Source organism: Pseudochaenichthys georgianus, chromosome 5, assembly GCF_902827115.2.
Source record: "Pseudochaenichthys georgianus chromosome 5, fPseGeo1.2, whole genome shotgun sequence".
Lineage (NCBI taxonomy): Eukaryota > Metazoa > Chordata > Actinopteri > Perciformes > Channichthyidae > Pseudochaenichthys > Pseudochaenichthys georgianus.
Window position 1 is genome coordinate 3792920 of NC_047507.1, and position 20580 is coordinate 3813499.

General features: G+C 42.1%; 1 protein-coding gene across 10 annotated transcripts in view; it reads left to right on the forward strand.

Annotated features, from left to right (window-relative positions):
- The first annotated feature begins 776 nt into the window (after positions 1–776).
- LOC117446529 (band 4.1-like protein 3) overlaps positions 777–20580 on the forward strand; it is a 124786-nt gene continuing 104982 nt past the window's right edge. For 3 of the 10 annotated variants that reach the window (XR_004552151.2, XR_004552152.2, XR_011643200.1), the window contains exon 1: positions 777–1034. The gene's annotated coding sequence lies outside the window, so the exon portion shown is untranslated. The remainder of the gene's footprint in view (positions 1035–20580) is intronic. The other 7 variants (XR_011643201.1, XR_004552153.2, XM_034082750.2 and 4 more) reach the window with 5 other exon arrangements.

Here is a 20580-nt window from a genome sequence, read left to right on the forward strand (position 1 = left end):
TGTATATTGTGTATTATAGCTTCTTTGCTAGCATAGGCCTGCTTTTGTAATGGACCTGGCGGTGATTAATTAAATCAGCAGCAGTAACCCCTCATCATCCCTGATTAATGATATCAAACCCAGCTTGCCTTTTCAAAATAAAACCCCGCTCATTCTCCAGACACAATGGGGAACTGATACCTGCACATTACTGCTTTTCATGGTTTCATTATAGGTGTTTACCACAACAGTGGGCGACTCATGGCGAGCCGTCCTTCGTGTTTAAAATGCCATCATCTCTGTATGCAAAGGTGAGGGGGGTTCAGGCTCTGTGTTGGACCCAGTGATGAAATCAAAGGGATTATGTTCCTGACGACACTGACTGCAAGGCATAGACTATCAGCTCTTATGTGGGGCTCCATTTGAATATTTCAGAGCGGGATCTTGCCTAGAAATAAAACACACATCAAATACAACATTGAATATAGTATTTGTAATTTTGAATACTATTTGACTGTACTCAGTGTAAATATTGTCTTTATTTTTTGCTACGTATCTTCTTTCTGTGTCTTTGAATGCACCATACTGCGTACCAAAGCAAATTCCTTGTATGTGTAAACCTACATCTGATCATACTGTTGTGTTGCCTCATTCATGTTGCTGACAAATCCACTGACACGTGAACGCAGCTCCTGTTGAAACAATGCTGCGTGTTGTCACCTTGTTGGCATTTCCCCCGCGTGTTTATTGAGATTTCTACTTGTTGACAGAGAAGGATATTTTGACACAAGCGCTGTTTGTCTTTACACATTCCCTCTGAATAATCGGACATGCGCCTCCTCCCTCCTCCTGCCTCCCTCGCTGCATCTGACAGTGTCCCTCCCTCTTTCTCTCTCCTCCTCCTTCTCCTCTCATTAGGGCTTTTCACCGGCAAAACACCGACACACTCCCTCTCCCTATAACCGGGCAATACACACGGATCGGCGGAAGCAGCAGGATTGAGCCCCGGTGCGCACCATCCATGGTCCTCCCCTTGATGTGGGTCTGACAGGAGGGTATGTTGAAATATTCCTATTTTCCTCCTCTTGCTGGTTTCCTCCTGGCGTTATTAGCCCAGAATTGGTTGTGTTAAGCGATGTGTTGAATGTTTCTACGAGATATTTTCTGCGTAATTCGTGAATGGTTACGATTTCCGCTGCAGTGCAAATGCATTTATTGAAGCTGTTCATTTTATAATGCGCATGGACTTTGTCCGCGTGCCTTACGTCCTCTGCTGGGAATGAATAATATTGTGGGAATGAAGCAAGTTGTTGCGTCGCTTTGTGCCCATTGGCCCAAGCAGTGTTGACAGAGAACCTTGCAACCAGGCAGTACCCCCCCCCCCCCAGCCACTTCACAGATGATGATGCTCACACACAGCATGGTGGTTTTTGAAATTTGCATTTTGGAATATTTGTGTTTTTTAAAGTTGCTCGTTCAGAGATCAGCTGTTGTGTGCTTGTTTCAGCTTGTCAGGGCAAACTGGATCTGCTGTTGGCTTAGTCAGTCCAACACACCCATCACTAATTATACACAGCCACATTCTCACACACACACACACACACACACACACACACACACACACACACACACACACACACACACACACACACACACACACACACACACACACACACACACACACACACACACACACACACACACACACACACACACACACACACACACACACACACACACACACACACACACACCCTGCCCACACACACCTTGCCCACACAAGTGTTGCTTGGGCCTGTGTAACACTTTGTAAGTGATGCATGAGTGTGTGTAACATACCGGCTGGGAGATACCTGGCTGCTCTGTGTGTGTGTGTGTGTGTGTGTGTGTGTGCCTGCATGCTTGGGCACGTCCATGTATGGAATTAGCCTGACCTTTGGCTTCAACTGCTTTTTCTGAATGACATACTGTATTTAGGAGACACTTTGCAGCTGTGCACGAGTTTGCATCACCTTCCAGATGCTTTCCATAGACTCCGTGTGGGCACCTGCAGCTAGCTTCTCAAACGGCATTCATCTCCTTTGGGCGTAAGGCTTTGGGAAGAACATACGTGCACGTACGTGTCTGTTTTGCATGCTGGCTTCATCAGCCTAATACTTTTCTGGCTTGTTTATGACTGTATGCTCAGAGTTCTCTCTCGTTGCAGTGATTCTAAATGTATTGAATGTTCAATACTGTCATTGACGGCTGATTGGTCATTTCTATTAGGGTATCTAGCTGGGCGATCAACAACTGGCGTCAGTAGCCAACAGCAATTCTGTCAAGCAGCTAGAAACAAGCCTCACTGGAGGCTACGCTGGTCTTGGTCATGTCTCAGAAACTGACATCCATAGAAACGAATCGACAAAGCTTTATGATTTTACACGTGTGCTCAGCAGATGTTAGAATTGTTGAAGCTGAAATGCCATCACCATGAGTAAAGCTAACGTTCGGCTACAAACAAACCCATCCCAGTTTGCATGGCATCACCACCACTACGCTAACGGCAGAGTCATGTCGGCGTAATGACGTTTAGTATTCATTCAGTTACTTGTTAGCAAACGCCGTTTTGACGACTCAGCAAAGCTTCAGACATACGAGTGGGGTGTTTACTGACACGGATACAACCAGATACCCTATTTTAGGCATCGAAGCACACACGCACTAAAACAAAGCTGACTTCAAGACAAGAGAACCAAAAGTGGTAAACTCAGTTCTGGGTTTGAGGACCAATTCCTGCTCCACGATACAAGATGTGTTCAATAGCAGCTCTCTGATTGGCCAAACACAACTCTATTGGTTTGTCATGTCCTTCTGATTACTCGACTCAGATAAAGTGTGTGTCAGTTCCCCTGCAGTGTCATCCTACAGGTGGGCTTTTCACACTCTCCTTGCAGACTGCATCCCTGGCACTACCATCGGACACAGTTCTCCCTTGCTGTGTCAGCCTCGCCTCGCCACCTCTCAGTGTGTCACCTGACGCCCCCCCCCCCCCCCCCCTCCATTACCTCCTCTCAGCAGCAGTTTCTCCACGGTTTGCTACATCATGATTCGTAGAGTTCACATCCAATCCAACTCAGAGATTGCCTTTTTTGATTTTCGCCGTGGTGGATATGTGCACAAAGTCTCGCTGCTGGTGTGTGCATGTCGGTGTCGAGCTCTGGGATCTCACAGCACAGCATGCTACCTTCCACCATTTGCAAATCAAATGAGCATGGATGAGGCACCCAGTCAGGCCGAAGCCCTCCTCTCCTCTGCGTCTCCTTGGACGCTCTCACACCTCGCACTTGAAAGTTAACTCAACCATTTCTTATTAACATCTTAGTTGGAAAAGGGGGGGGGGGGCGGGGCGTTAGGCTCTCAGTATCACAGAGGGAGATTGTGTTTTTCTTCTGGTGGCCATCTTACCTGAGTCATTGTTGTAGCTCCTGGAACCTGCAGGGTGTGTGTGTGTGTGTGTGTGTGTGTGTGTGTGTGTGTGTGTGTGTGTGTGTGTGTGTGTGTGTGTGTGTGTGTGTGTGTGTGTGTGTGTGTGTGTGTGTGTGTGTGTGTGTGTGTGTGTGTGTGTGTGTGTGTGTGTGTGTGTGTGTGTGTGTGTGTGTGTGTGTGTGTGTGTGTGTGTGTGTGTGTGTGTGTGTGTGTGTGTGTGTGTGTGTGTGTGTGTGTGTGTGTGTGTGTGTGTGTGTGTGTGTGTGTGTGTGTGTGTGACCCTGCTGAATGTACTTTGACTCGACATGTTTTTGTAGCCTGGTGATTGTTGTCTATCCTGCCACACATGCGTCTGTAATGCTATACTTGTGAGGTACTTGCTGACGTCATGCTGTCACCACTAACATCAAACCACTGCCTCATCTTTAGGATTATCAGTCCATCAACTCCCACTTTTCACACTATTTATATTCATGGCAATAGCTGTGTTTTATTGTTTGCATTCGGGCTTTGTATACTCTATATATAGTTGTTTTCACGCATAATGGAGGCCGCAGCATTCAAACTACTCACACTCACACTCACACTCACACTCACGAGGGAGTCACAGAAAACAATGCATGCATGTACTTGACGTGATATGAAACACAAAAGCTGGTGCATGATTATTTTGGAACGCATTTTTCATCAAATACATTCAGGGTTACATTTTTAAAGCAAATATTATTTTTGGTTTCTATCACACGTCAGCCTTATCTCTTATTAGAGTCTGTGCATTTCACTTTTATCTCCGTAAAAGAAAACCGTTTTATGCTTTAATGTTCAAAAAGCTCTTTACTTGTCTCACTGCCTGCCTGTGCTGCAGCACCTCTTTTCACCCTCTGTCTGAAACCAGAGCCCAGTCTGCTCTGATTGGTTAGCTGGCCGGCTCTGTTGTGATTGGTCAACTGCTTACAGATGTCCCGCCCCTTAATTTATCACGTACAATGCGTTAGGCAATAGAAGCGTCAGTGTTACATAGTGATGTCACCATGTTCCTGAAGTAAATAAAGAAGTCCAATGGAGGCGTTTCAGGCAGGTGTATGTGGGAGAGAAAGTCTTTAGCAGTTGGCCTACCCATGCACAAACACCTGTAACGGAGGAAAGGAACACCTGGAAAAGCTAAACCCTCATTTGACCTTTTTAATCAGATGTACTGCGAAGATGGAGGACTTGTGAGAGATGTCTAAAAAAAAAAAAAAGACCGGTCGAAATTGGGGCATCCAAGGCTTAAAATCCTTTCTTTCAGTTGCTCTCAGTGCCGTCTGAATGACATCATCTCCATGCCCCAAGTTTATAACGCTGCTCAAAGACTCAAGCCTTATTAATAATAAAAACGTTATATACACAAGTCAGTCATTGTTTACCCACTCTGTGTAACGTATACGTGATACCAGATGACTGTGTTATTGATTGTCGGCTATACTGATCGCAGTCCTACAGCGCACCGCAGCTGTTCACTTACCTGAAATGCCTAATTTGGAGGCAAAATCTCAGTTTTACTTTCTTTTTGTCGGCATAATTACTATAAAAGAGAATAACACGGCATTATCGCAGCTGAATCCAACAAAGGTATAATCACAGTGTGCTTTTTATTACACTGGAATACAATGCAGCCTAATCAGGATGCTTTATGCTGCAGGCCTGTCAACATCTCGCTACAGCATCATGTGGGTCTTTATTGTGTGTTTCAGCAACGTTTACACAATGGCAGCAATCACATCCCCGTTTCCTCCTTCCTTAGAAGGTCTCCTTCCTTAGAGGATCTCCTTCCACGTTGCAGTCCTGTTTTCTGATCAGGGCTTTATTTGAATGTTTTACCCACACAGCTTTGGGCCGATGCATTGCCTTCCTCAGATTGCATCATTGTGTCTACAGTGGGGTGTAAGACGGGGAGGAAGAGGAGCTGGTCCATGCCATAAAGCGGGTTTATTTCACCTCAGTCATAGGGCTCCTCACGGCCGATGGGAAAGCATCACTTTGCCCTTCTGAAGGGGAGGCAGGGAGCTTTACCCGAGCAGGCGCAGCTCAGCCCCATGATTACAGTGAGTCAGCAGGTTCTGCATCGCTTTTTTTCTACTTCCTTTGCATACCTTCCCTCGCCTCCCTGCTGTCGCCTTTGAACAAATCCCCTGCCTTTCAAGGATGAGGCTCATCATGTTGTTGTCTGGCTCTGATCTGGTGCAGCGATGCCTGTAATGCTCCTCATGTTCTGCCTCACGACAGAAAAGCAGAATTTATATTTCAGGCCATTTTTTGGGGGGGAAATGTTACACTTCTTTTAGGACTGTTTACTTCTTCGTGGCCTGCCATGGAAACACTTTCCTCCTGATACTTCGGCCTCATTATACAAACCACGCCAGCGGCCATTGTTTCATTTTGGCCACCTCACACTTGGCAATAATTAATTGGAGATTTTGAATTCAACAGTTGTGCAGAAAGGCTAATTACGTAGTTGCTCTATCCGTTTCCCCCGTGTGATAAGCTTGTGAATTTAGAAAAAAAGGTCCACTCTTCGTGCAAACTATTTATAAGAACAGAAAACAAGACCCAAGCGAGGATTAGGAAGGATTAGAGTTGCAAAAAAAAGTAACAATCGGAAAAAACCATGCTTACTGCTGTTGAGGGAAATGCATTGGCGCACATGTATTTTTAAAACAAAATAAAGTTGCAGGTACAGTGAAATGAAATGTTGAGGACAATGGTCCCTTGGTAATATGTGATTAAAAAATGTCGCCGGCTGCAGTGCTGTTAACAAGATATGCAGCTCCTCTGAGGATGCTGGGTAATCTCTCACCTCGGCATTATGTGGCCTCTGTAATTAGACTAACGGATGATTCAAATGCCCAGAGAAGCAGGTGGGTGTCGTCTGCCTGCCGACTGTGGCTCTGCTGTCGGATGGATGGCACCCACTATTTCTCACTGATAGTCATAATAATATTAAACTTAACTTGTATATCATCTTTCACACAAGTGATGCAGGACATAGGGGTCTACAATGGGAGAGAAAAGCACAACAATTAGGAGAGAAGGGCATAAATAATGGAAAACAAGACGCAAAGTGGATGATGAAGAATAGAAAGCTAAATGTAAGTTTGAAAGTAAAACCTACTGAATGTTGTTGATGATAATAAATGGAGTAGTACTAATATTTGCAACATGCTATATATATATCAATGAACACTGCAGAAGCACCAACAGATCTCCATTCTCTTCTACTCTGTTCTTTTAGGTATCGGTTTTAGTGCATGTAAATGGTCTCTGACCCCCCCCCCCCCCTAAAACACCTCCCTTGGACTCCTTTGTTTACTTCAGTACATAATAACATGACCCTCGTGCTTCTATTGGCTAGCGCTCCAACACATTAACATGTCAGAGTTGAGGCACAAAATACAAATATCCAGCAAAAAGTGAGCGTCCTTTTTTAAGTATTTAACAAACATATTCATGAAGTATTTCACATTGTAAATATATATGATATCTGTGGAGGAAGCTTCTGTGTAGCAATGCAGTGGGAGTCACCGACTCATGAAGGAGACACGGGACGAGCAGGAGTTCTGATGTCGTCAAACACTGGCAGTTTATTACGAGCATCGGCCGGAGAACTCATATCACAAGTCACAGCAGCAGAACGTTCTGACTGCTGCCATGTCAATTCACCCTCATCAATGTTGACCTTTTAACCAGTTGTGAACAGGGGACGGGTGGCGCAGTGGTCTGTGTATCCGATCATCAGATCAAGGGGGGTGCTGGGGAACTCCGGTTCGAAACCCGCTCCCGCCCCCACTGCGTCAGGCCGTTGTGTCCTTGGGCAAGACACTTCACCTGAACTTGCTCCTGTGGGTATTGTCCACAGTGACCATTGCATGTATACAAAATATGTGTAATGTGTGTATCTGTAAAGCGCTTTGAGCATCTGGAAAAGCGCTATAATAAATGTAAGGAATTATTATTATTAACACCTGGAGAAACTGAATCACCTTATCTGTGGCTCCGTGACCGAGAGCTGACCGCTCATAAAACTGATAATGGCAGCAAAAGCTGACACTTCCCATTCCTTAAGACGGATAACAGACTTCGGCTTCGTCGTAAACGTCAACAGGCCGAAAGGTCAAATATCTTAGGTAAAGCCAAAATTATTCCCAATATCAACTGTTTTAACTTATTGTATTGTTCTTTTTAACAGAAGTGGTGGAGATGTGAATTTCTTTATCAACGCAAACAGAAATGGTTTCACCTCAAATGCCCCGAGTGGTGTGTTTGCAGAGTGTTGGGTAAGTACAGTGTCTCTGACTGTACACACAGACTACTCCCCGTCCCTTTGGCCTGACGTCTGGCTCCTAAACTGGTCAGGCAGGTTGGAAGTCATGACGCCTCTCTGTGTAAACACTGTGTATTTACATTTCTCTTGGTAGTAATCCGTTCACACACGTGTCACTAGTCTTGTGTATGTTTGTGCGGTTCTTCCATTTGTTGCACCAACTTGCTTGTTGTTGTGTTTGCAGCCCAGTGAAGTGTTCCATGTACTGTACAAAGACAGCCAACAGAATATAACTATTTATTATCAGCTATGGGTTTTGCTTGTTTACTCTTTAGAATTAAACATGCCATGTATACATAGTTTAATATACTATACCAATAATATACTATTGTTTACTTCATATACATAATGTTCTGTTTACTCCTTTGAATACCATCATGGATAGTGGAGGAAATCTACATATGTATCTAATTCCTTTGAGTCTGAATGCTATCGGTCTATGTGTATAATGATCTTGTGGGAATTTAGAGGATCGTACTCGTATTTGTTTTGGCATAATTTATTTCATAGGGAAGGGAGACGCAGTGCATTCTGGGGCATTGCGGGCATCTTTGGAGAATAGCATCTGTAGCAACAGAATTAGCTTTCACCCGCTGTTCTTATAATCCTATTACTATCATCTTATAATCTAATATGAATTAAGTATAAGCAAAATACAATTGCCTTTTTAATACAGTGTGTGTGTGTGTGTGTGTGTGTGTGTGTGTGTGTGTGTTCCGGTTTGACTCGGTTGTGTCACAGAGAAGAGTTACAATTTTGATGTAAATTGCTGCATTCAAGTGCTGAAGGTTTTAGAGAAGCTTCATGAAGTGCCTCCGTGATCGATGTGGCTCAGCTGCTGCTCCAACTGTCGGCCATGTTTGTGCTCAGCCAAGTCAGCAGGAGAAATGACAATATCTTACTTCCTGTTGTTTATAAAAGACAGCGCGCAGTTTCTTTTCGCTTCTGCCTCCGCACCCCCCTTCAGCTCACACTCCACAGGGAGCACCTCACAGTTTGAAAGCTGCAGTAGAATATCAAAGCACACCATAATGTTTTTAACTATTGGATATATCACACTGTGTCGTGCAGGCGGTGCTAAAAGGCCTACTTCTTAACACGTGCAGACTTAAAACATATTCTAGGGATGCTACTGCTGATTACTGGCTTTAGTGATTCATTTTTGAGCAATTGAGTGACCATTTAGTCAGACACCCGGTTATTTATTCTAAAATGTGATGTGACACCATTGGTAGTTGATGTAGATAGATGTAGGTAGTTGATTCATTAGGAATTTTGCTCTAAATAATACCATATATTATGGATTGTTGCCCAAGCATGAAAGTTAAAGGACCTTGATACAACTTATACTTTCACTTTTCTTTTCTGTGTTTTCATGTTTTTGTTGTGTAGCACACATGGCCTTCAGAAGGTGTTTTGTTATACAGCCCTGAATATCAGAATGACAACGGATGATCCTTGAATCAAAGCTTCCTTGAACCCTTGAGGTAGCAATTCCAACTGGACTTTCATGCAACCAAAACGGAACAGAAAATCATATTTATTTCTACTGTAACTGTGGTGTATTGCCTCTGAAACAACCTTCAAGTCTCCACAGAAATATATTGGAAAATACATAACCCACCTCAAAATTCAATTAAAAGTCTTTCAAACAGTTGAAACATGCAAGTCCAAGGCATAATGGATGTATCTGAAATCGCCCAGCCACTAAAACTCCTATTAACAATACGTTTGCAAGCATGATGAGTAATCAGAAGCATTAAGCTCGCATTGCATCACAGTAATTTATAATATTAAGCTGCACACCGTATATCCTTCATACTTGTATGAGCTGCTTGATCTCCTGATTGGTTCTCAGTGTGCCAATATGCAGCCTCTCACCTCATTAAGGTAGTTGATTTATAATCAAAGCGATGCTCTCATCTGCAAGCTTCTTTGTTAAATCATAAAGCAAGTTTGCTGCAGCAACATTGGTGTAGGAATAAGTCCTAAAACCCAATAATGAGTCAGCATTTCATCACATCTTGTTCTTTCGTCACAAAATAAACTTGTTTTGATTGTTTGATGCTTGAAATAAGGTCTGTGGTTAACACAAGCTTAATATATTTTCATGTTTTGCTCGACGATGTAAAATACCTAAGGATATTCCGCACGTGTAAATCACCAAAGCTCCTTTTGTGACATAAAAGCGGTGGTTGCAAACAAGCGGCTAAATGAAAATACGAAAGGTCCTTTTTCTTAGCGGTGGGGATGCAACTATTATCTAGTTCCATGCTATCATTGCATTTACGCTTCAGAAGTCATGAAAGGGTTGATAATATGTGAACATGATCCTGCCAAACAAAACGTGTAAGTATCATCCAATGGAGAAATCTCATTTTGTCGAGGGAGCCCTTGCGATGCTAACTTCTTGGTCAGCTCACAAACATCTGTCATCACTGCACAGCTCCATCAGCTGGCTTGTTGGGAGGGTTTCAACACTGAAGCCCAGGATACAGTTTAGAACAAATCCCCAAGTCATGCTCCTCAGCAGGCAGCAGCAGTTTGTTTAGGAAATGCAATATTGTGGTATTTTGTGATGTTTTACTCCTGCCATCTGAAACTGCTGTGCTGTCGTCGTTTTGATCCCTCATGTGTTCTTATCTCCTCTCACTTCTCTTTCCAACCTGCACTCATGAGCAGTCAGGCTACTCCCCAGTTACAGAAACAACTCGATGTTTTGGCATCAGCAGAAACGCCCTCCGTTTTGTTTTTGTATCAACCACATGCTGTTCTCTAATTGTCCCATGTTTTTGGGAGAATGTTCTTCTTTCCTGGCCGGCATTAAACGCCTCGCTCTGCACGTGCTTATCATTCATGGATTCCCTGTCAAGCATCGATTTCTCTTCTCTTTTTCTTTATGTTGGCAGCGATAACGAGAGGTTCTTTTATAATTCATGTCGTGATGGATGTCCGTCTGGTAGCCGTTTTCATGCAGCAATCTCACCAGACGCGTATCCACTAACTGCACACAGAACTGCCACACACTCCAGTCCACAGATTCAGATGCTTGGTGTTGGCTTTCAGCTGCCATTTAGCAAACCACACTTGTTCACCACATAGTACTGCTTGACTGATTCTGCCCAAAAAAAGTTAACAAGAAAACTCTGAACATGTTCTTGAGCGGTATTATGGCAAGGCACGCTTAACCCTAACACTAGCACATTTCAACACCATTCAAAGTGCTTTACAAAACACCTTAAAAGCATTCAGACGCCCGGGCCATCTTGTCATTTATTTTCCAGGAACAGGAACCACAAACACGCCACCCAGGAACTTGCATCACATTTATCAAACAATCAGGCCAACACCTTCCCCAATGCATACACACATATTCAGAAAAACTGGTGCAATCAACTCTAACTCCATGGCACACACACACACACACACACACACACACACACACACACACACACACACACACACACACACACACACACACACACACACACACACACACACACACACACACACACACACACACACACACACACACACACACACACACACACACACACACACACACACACACACACACACACACACACACACACACACACACACACACACACACACACACACACACACACACACACACACACACACACACACACACACACACACACACACACACACACAATAATATTGTTAGGCCTGTGAAAACTAATCCTAACACAGAACACTCAAACTCCCACCCCGACCGTACCCTAATCGTGGCACATTGCAACACAATTCAAAGTGCTTTACAAAAAAACATCAAAAGCATTATGACGGAGCAAAAATGAAACGCCAAGTGAATCTTTTTCTCCTGTTTTCAACATCTGTGATTATGAGTGATCTACAGTGTTGAATACTACATTGTACATGTGTTTATCCGTCGAGTTAAAACTGCTCCACCAATTGAAAATCCGCTCAAAGATTGAGGGTCAACAACACTGAGAGACGATGAATTCACCTCCGATAACAACATGTAAGACTGGCCAACAACGTTGTCTCTGACCCGACCATGTCCCGATGATGAATTATGAGCATGACATCAGAGGTACAGGTTCCCACAAAGTTAGATTGAAGCACTGTTTTGTGTACCGATCAATCCTACAATTAAATTAACATTAAAGAATCTGGAATATATTATCTTCAGTGATTCTAATGTGTGCATAATGTCTGTTTCCTTGTATCTTGTCTTAATGTTTGTCCTTGTTGCAAATGCTGTGATGCAAGTAGAGTTTCATCTGACTATGAAATATTATCGTATCAAATACAAATTAAAATAGAAAAAGACAGGTATACAAAAAATAGTTAGAGTACAGTGTAAAATATGAATAGTTATTTGATTTCATTGAATGAAAGAACAGTCTTTTGCCTTGATTTAAAGTCCATAGTCTCTCTGTGTCCGGTCGGGTCTTTACTCAAACAAATAGCAGAGTTCTTGTTCAGCATTTTTTCAAGTCCTCTGACATTGACACCGATAACACAGAGAGCTCCTGTAGCTTCCTTTCAGCCGCAGCACTGATCCTAATAAGGAGATGAATGGCTCTATACAAACAGTGGAGTGAAGCGGAGGACTGGATGTATGCCCACTGCCTCTCTCTTTCTCTGTGAGAGTGAAAAGCCTGCTTCAGCCTCTGACTCGCTTCTGTTGGTGGTCACTTCAGGTGAAAAGGTCCTGGAAAAGAAAACAGTTTGCGTAAAGTATTATGTATGGTATGTTTAATGGTGCACGGTAAAAACAACAACACGCTTTACGACAACATTAGCATTCACACATATTTATACCGAGCCGTATTACAACCTGATTGGTGGAAGACCGCTCTGTGTCCCGCCCCCTTTTACCCAGACGATGACGGAGGCAGATTTGTGAATAACTCGCATAGAATTAAGTCAGTAAGGAACTTACTTAAGGAAGGATGATGGTAAAGTACAATATAATCTTCACCCCAAAGTGATTGACAGGCCACTGTAACATCAGCACGTTTTGTGATGCTTGTTCTTTAGTAGGATCCCCATGAGCATTGGCTATTATGCCATTACTCGCTATTTGGTTATTTTCTGTAAAGGTCTACATTTTAAAATCAGCAATTCACACACACAGGGGATAGAAAGAAATGACTAATATCCAGTTACTTTCATACAGAAAATTAAACACAACATCACTAATATTGGCACTTATGAATCATTTGCTGCTTTTGGAGATGGCAGGGATCCAAAATGTGCATCAGTGTAGAATAAGTGAATTTGAGTAGTTACGTTTGATTGTGGCTTCATAACTGTTGGCCAATGAGAGAGGGGATAAAATGGTTAGAGAATTCTGTTTTTGTTTGCCTTGTTGGTACCGCGGAGCAGCTGAGTGCATCGTTGGTGGATTGGAGTTTTAAAATGCTTTCAAGCGGAATGGCTGTCACATTTGGAGGAACCACCATTTATTTTTAGAAATGAAAATAGCTCCATTAAAGATTTTAAAAGCAGGTCATTTGGTACTGATACGGATGATTATACATCCGCTACATTCAGCAGAAAGAGAAGATAAAACCACAGGACTGGATACTCATAATCCATTGACTCATATTCAAATATTTTCGTAATCCTTGGCATGAAGAGATGCCAAGATGACTTTGAAAGAACATCCACCTTTTCTCAGATATGAGAGGTGTGCAGGTGTTTTATTCACCACTTGTACTTGCTCAGCAATGTACAACACAATGAGAAAAGACTGTTTTCTGTGGAGGAAATGAAACGGCCTCAGTGTTCTTCAAGTCTTATCTATTGCGATCAACAGCAAGTGGGAAGCCCTCACTGTAAACGTTTCCCTTCTAAAGTGCTTTGCATTTGCACACGTTGCGTAACAGATGTGAAAATGTAGGAGTGAAACGGTGCATTGTCACATCAGTGCTGGCTTTATATATATCTATTTAATCCTTTCCTATTAAGCAGGTGGTAGTTCTTCTTTAACAGCACATACGCACACTTGCTTTATTTGTACTAAAGTCTAATTCTCTCCCTCACATGGTAGGGTTTAATACAAAATGAATCTTGAAGGAGCTATATCGGTGTTTTACACCGCTCTCGCAATTGTTTTACGCTCGGTGTCCGAAAGAGAATTGCTTCTCAACTTATTCTTCCGATTATGGACTATTGTGATGTTGTCTACCAACATGCACATAAATCAGACCTTGCTCCACTCAACATAGCCTACAACAGACTATGCAGATTTGTTCTTGGTTGTCCTTTTCGTACACATCACTGCACAATGTATAACCAACTTAAATGGCCTTCTTTAAATGTAAGAAGACACGCATTGGCTTCAGCTGATATTTAAGTGCATTTATCTTAACTATCCCCCTTATTTAAAGCAGTATTTTGTACCTTACTCGTCAAATCATCAAGTTAGACATTCTGTTCAGATTTATTTCTCTGTCCCCTCTGCAAAAAAATTGAGCGTTCATGTTCAAAGCCCCAACAGACTGGAATACTTGACCTGCTGCTATTAGATCTCTTGCATCATTGGGTTTATTTAAACATACATTGTTATCTCACTTTCAGCTGCTCTGTACTTGTTATTGATGAAACTGATATTGATGAAACTGATTTGCTCGACTGTCTCAAATTGATTGTGTGCATTGCTTGAATTGTACTTAACAGACACATACAGTCTGTGAAGTACAATGCAAGCAATGCACACAATCAATTAGGTTTGTCTTGTGTGTCATGTTTTGCTTTTTGTTTATGTGTGTCTGTAAGTTGTTGCTATTGTCGGGACCCCCTTGAAAACGAGATGGTGCATCTCAAGGGGTTTATCCCAATGAATACAAATGTCTATATATATTGGAAGAGACAAACCTAATTCAAGTGTTTCATTTAATTTGACAGCTTGAGCTTCCTATTAACACTTCACAAAAGCAGTGTTTTGCTTTTGGAGTTGGTCTGTGTTTAAGAAAGGATAAGTCAGCACTTCTGGTCAGTCAGGTTCAGTCAAGCTTGTTCTCTGAGTCATCGTTGCTTTCCATTAGCCGTTAGCTGATGAAGTGTTTTTGACAACGCCTAGTTCGCAGTACAGATCGCGTTCACACCGGAATAAGTCCCTGGGGGAGGATTAGGCAAATGACGCCGCTGACGTCACTTCTTCTTCTTCTGCTTTGGGTTTACTGGCAGGCCGCAACCCACTTCACGGCGTATACTGCCGCCCAAAGTCCCCGGCCGGAAGTCCCCGGAGTTGGGGAAGGCTTCAGTAGAAGCTGCTGGGAGTCCCAGCAGCTTCTACTGAAGCCTTCCGAGTAAATCGCCAGAACGCCGACACCTCCTCATCTCCACCGCTCCCATGTTTTATTTTGTGTTGCCATAAGTTAGTCTCTCTGCGTTTCTGCGCTGGGCTAATGCTAATGCTAATAATGCTAATGCCAGGATAATAAAATGGCAGCTTCACAACACTTTTTGGGAGTTTTACGGGGCGTGGTTTGCAATCCGCCCAGCCAATCAGACACAGGAACCTTTTTCTCCCACGAAAGTCCCTGCTCTCTAGCAGGGACGGAAAAGGGGGTGGAAAGGTTCTCATGAACTAATTGTAGTTCCGGCTCTTTTTGGTGTGAACGCAACATTTCGGAACTATATCGGAACTAAAGTGGGAAAAGTACTGCGGTGTGAACGCGCCTAATGAAACCCAAATGAGCATCGATTTTCTCAAAACGTGTGTAAGATGAGCAATATATTTGGATGAAAATGTGGAGACGGTAGGAGACATTCAAGCTGGACATTGTTTACCCAAGAAACAAGATATGACATTCATGAGCTTTAGAGGTGCTGATATATAGATTTAGTTTCAGTTACTTCTGCTCCGTTTCAAGTCTTTGTGCTAAGCTAACTGGATGCAGCGTTTATACAATGAACTCTATAGCTGCACATGTAGTCTGATTTAGTGATTTTAAAGTTACAATTGTTTTTTTAATGTTATTCTTATGGGCAATCTTATGATTGGTCTTTATTATAATTATCTTTCTATTTAATTTATTTGGATTAGTTTGAACTTTTTCAATATGTTTATAATAACATTTAATGAAATGTTTCATACATTGCATTTTTTACATTAATTATCTTTCAAACACATGTATGGATAACTGCGTTAGCTGTAATAAATAAGGCTAGCAATTGATCGTTTCTGATATTGCGCAGCACAATGTGTTTTGCTTTTTTTCTTACTGATCTTCTAAACTAATTCTCAATGACAAATAATCATATATCCCAAAATGTGGACCTATTTATTCCAGAGTGTTGTGTCCAATGACTTGAAAGCAATACTATTTAATGACGCTCTCATGTTTGTCGAGCCACTTCAGTGTTTATTTGAAAAACAATGGCAGTTTCTCTTTCTTAAATGGTTTCAGAACCCCTGACGAATGTGACCGATGACTGGGTAAATGTCTGTCTTTTGCTAAATGAGAATCTAGTCAGCAATGTGCAGACTTTGTGCAGTCGCTTTTCCATCCGCTTCCACACACTCTCAGCCAAGATGGGCTTCATGCTGCCATCAGAACGTACAAAAGCATAAACAAACAAAGCAAATTGGATAACGGAAAGACTGTCTCGATGACATGTTGACATTTCCCTGGGATCGATACGCCTCCATTGACACAAGAACAAATGGCTGGTTGAAGCATTCACTTCTCTGTGTTGCGTTGCACCTACTGCCATAACAGTGCCTGGAAACCATGTAAATAATTCATATATATTACATTCATGTTTTAATATTTCATGTTTGTGGAGCGTTTCTCACTTATTGTAGAAGTGGTTCTTCAGATGTATGTAGCCTCTTTTTGTGCCTTGAAGCAAAAGTGTAGCCTACTACACAGAGAAGGATTTTAACAGGAAGTCTCACTTTTCAAGGATCAATGTTAATGTAACCCTAATACATATTTATATTATATAAAAAGGCAGGACTGTAGACTGGAAGTAGACACACTGCTCCAGAACATACTGGAGAGGACTGCAGTTATGACGTATATGTAATACATTCAAACAGGAAGTCATCATTGAAAGGGGTCTATCGAGAAGAAATTGGATTTTTCCATTGGATTTTGGGATGTTGTAGAGAATATGTGTTTGGCAAACAAAGGTTTTTGATATTTACTTGTTTTGTTCAGCAGGATAATCTCCATCTATTTATGATTCTTGATGCAATCACCAGAAGTTAAAAGCTAAGCTATAAACGAGATACATCACGGTAGCATGGCTGCTTGTCAAAATCGCTAAGCTAAAGGCGTCTAATGGTTCAACCCAGTCTCACGGCATTTCGTGTTCACCAACAAAATTTTTAATCTATTGATTCGTGTTCACCAACACGATTTTCCCCTTCTTTCGGATTTCAGTATTCTGAGGCTCTGAGCCCCATTTATTTTCCTCACAGACGGCAACAAAAGTCCGAAATGATACGATTTAAAATAAAAGCAATAACTGTGGCTTGATATTGAGTAAGAACATGTTTTTATGAACCACACAGCTTCCGGTCTTCCACGACCCGACCGGAGAAAAATACGTGCTGCAGGCACTAAACACATTACCAGTAGAAATACATTGATTTTAAAATCGTGCTGTGCAACACGGAAAAAAGGGGAAAATCGTTTTGGTGAACACGAATCAATAGATTAAAAATCTACACATACACGAAATGCCATGAGACTGGGTTGAATGGTTAGCACGTGGCCCTTTTTTAGTAGTCTTTTATTAGCAACCGTTGTTTTATGACACATATTAGCTTTGGACATTCATGAGGTATGGGGTATTTACGGACATATTTTTGTCAGCTAAGCTAGCTGATGTTCAAAATGGTGACGTCTAGTTTATTTAGTAGCTTATTTGCAACCACCTCTGATTTGTCACATCCTATTTGAAGATTTACGAGTGGGGTTATTTACTGAGGTTGCAACACCGAATGTGAAGATCTCTTAAATTTGTGTTAACCAAATACCTTATTTCAGGCTTCTAACAACAAGGTTACCAGAAATGCTAAAATGCTAACTCATTCCAGCGTTTTGGGACTAATTCCTGCACCACTCTTTGAGCAGCAAGAAGGCCGACGGCAATCATTTGGTATTGTGTGCTCTCCAACACCCACAATTCCTCCGGTGTCCTCCTCTCTGATGCAGTCCCCCTGTGGCTCATCGCTTCAGATTCACAGCAGAGATGTTTCTCAGGCCTGATTTCTAATCTGTGCGCCTGTGTGTTCTGTGCATGCTGATGGGGGGGGGGGGGGGAATCATTTGTGCAATGCATATATAATGCTGGGCAGATTGTGCACAGCATGTTAGCTTCTGTAGCTTCCCTAGCATGTAGCTTTCTTTTGGGTGAGTGGTTCCTGCCACTGCATTTGCCGCAGTGGATAGCAAAAGATAAAAAGTATTTTCAACAAACTTAAGTAAAACTCACAGAGACACAGAGGAGAAAGGAATAGGAAAGAGCCTTCAGGAGGGGAGAAGACGGGATATTGTGCTATTTTATAATTTCCAGGTATTATGTTGCTGTGTAGCGAGGGTCTTGTGTAAAGATGAATCAGTTATTGATGTTCTGCAGTCCAGGTTTTATTGAAAGGTATTTTATTTAACTGGTAATGAACTAAGCAGTGGCGGTTCTAGACCAATTTGACTGGGGGGGGCTAGGCTGGGGCCAGTTATTTTCTGAGGGGGGCACAATACATGCAGGACGAAAAAGACAAAGACAGTATCAAGTAATTGCGCATAAGAAAACAATGCAATACAGTTATTGGCATTTGTTTCAGTACATATTTATTTCAGATACTTATAGTTGGTGTGTACGCTCTATGGGTCTGACTAGATTGACAAAGAGCTATTTAGTCAGCCAAGAAATTGTTTAATCCTAAACTTTTTTTTTTTTTCATTTTCAGGGGGGCCACAGGGGGGGGTCCAAAGTCAGTGTTAGGGGGGCACTGGCCCCCCTGCCCCCCCTAGAACCGCCCCTGTAACTAAGAATTTTCTTCTGTCTTTGTTGAGTAAAATTAGGGTTAGGGTTAGACCCATAGAAAAACAATGGAGGTAAAGTGGGGATGCAGGGATTTCTGACGGCTTTCCCATGACCTCCGACCTCCAACTGTATAGCGTTCATTGTTGGGTGTTCACCATAGACTGTATTTAAAATGTTCACTCTCCAGTTCTTCAGAAAACACCTTTCTTATACTATGTCCTTTGTGAATTATTTGAACTAATCTTTAGATATAATGCAAGTAACAATATCTATGACTGTGCGGAAGCTCTGTGAAAGGTTTTCCGCATTGACGTGTAAATTGGTATTTACTAGGGCTAGTCGGGCGCTTGGCTGTAATTAGGACAGCTACTGTAGCGTGCCATCGTTCATGTCCTGCATTTATAATTTCCTCTCTTGTTGCATTTTTATTTATTTATTCAAACCTACTTAATGAATCAGAAACGTGTTTATTACCAGGTAGGTTCACACGTACGAGGAATTTGACTAGGTGTCGTGGTGCATACATACAAATAAAAAACAAAAATGTAAAAAAGAACACTGATAGAAAACTATATTAAGAACACTGTAATACAAATATAGTAGTCGTTGATGATAATCCATTTGCTAGCACACTTTAGCTGAATACGTTTTTATCTTACATGTACATCATCAGGCATGTGGTGCAGTGGATTGTGTGTATGTGTTCGGATTAGGGGGTCACAGGTTCAAACCCCACTGCAGTCAGCATGTGGTTGTGTCCCTGGGAAAGACACTTCACCCCAAATTGCTCCTGTGGGGATTGTCCACAGTATTGAGTATGTAAGTCGCTTTGGATAAAAGCGTCTAACAAGTGACATGTAATGTAATCATTTACTTATGTTAACTTTACCGCCACACTGTTGAACTATGGGTGGGGCCCACTACAGTAAAACAGGCCCTATTTTGCTTGTATTGTATTATATAGGTTTTTGTGCATCCAGATTGTCTGCAAAGGCTAACATCATTGTAAAATCATTGTGTGAGTTTCTCCCTACACACCCAACCCAGAGGTGCTGCAGCACAGGCAGTATGAGAAAGAATTTTTTGAACATTAAAGCATGGAGACATCTCACAGTACAAGCACACATGGCAATTATATCCTCTTTAAGATGTTCATTACCAACAACTACACTGTAGCTAATAGTTAACGTAAACCTGTATGAGCTGATCAAGTGAATCTGGCGTTAGCAAACAGCTGCTTTTTGACAAATTCATCAAATTCACTGAACTGAAAAGCTCAGATCACTCTCCTTTTGTGTTGTTCTGGACTCTACCAACCCTTCAGGGAAATATAGGTTGTTTAGCAGCGAAGTGCTCGACTCTGCTCTGAGTTGTGAAATGTCAGTTAGTATCTGCCTGCTGTTTGGTGCAGAGCAGGAGGTGCACAGTGGGTTGAACTGATTTTTCACTCAAACAGCTCCTTGGTGGACATGAGAACCGTGATACCAAATCACAACAGTGAGGTTTCCAGCCATACTAACACAACAACACGACAAATGATGCTGAAAACCTTCAAATAGCAGAGGAGCTGAGTCCATTGATAGTCCTCTGTGGGTAGACCCCTACAAGTGACCCTTTTTACAATGTTTCCCCCCATCCCGTTGTATGAAACATGATTAAACACTCTAAAACTGAAAGCTAAACCTTAAACATTTTGCACAGAGTAGAAGCATAAATGGAAAGAAAAAAAAATCGTATGGACATGTAAATGTGCATTTTATAACCGTTAC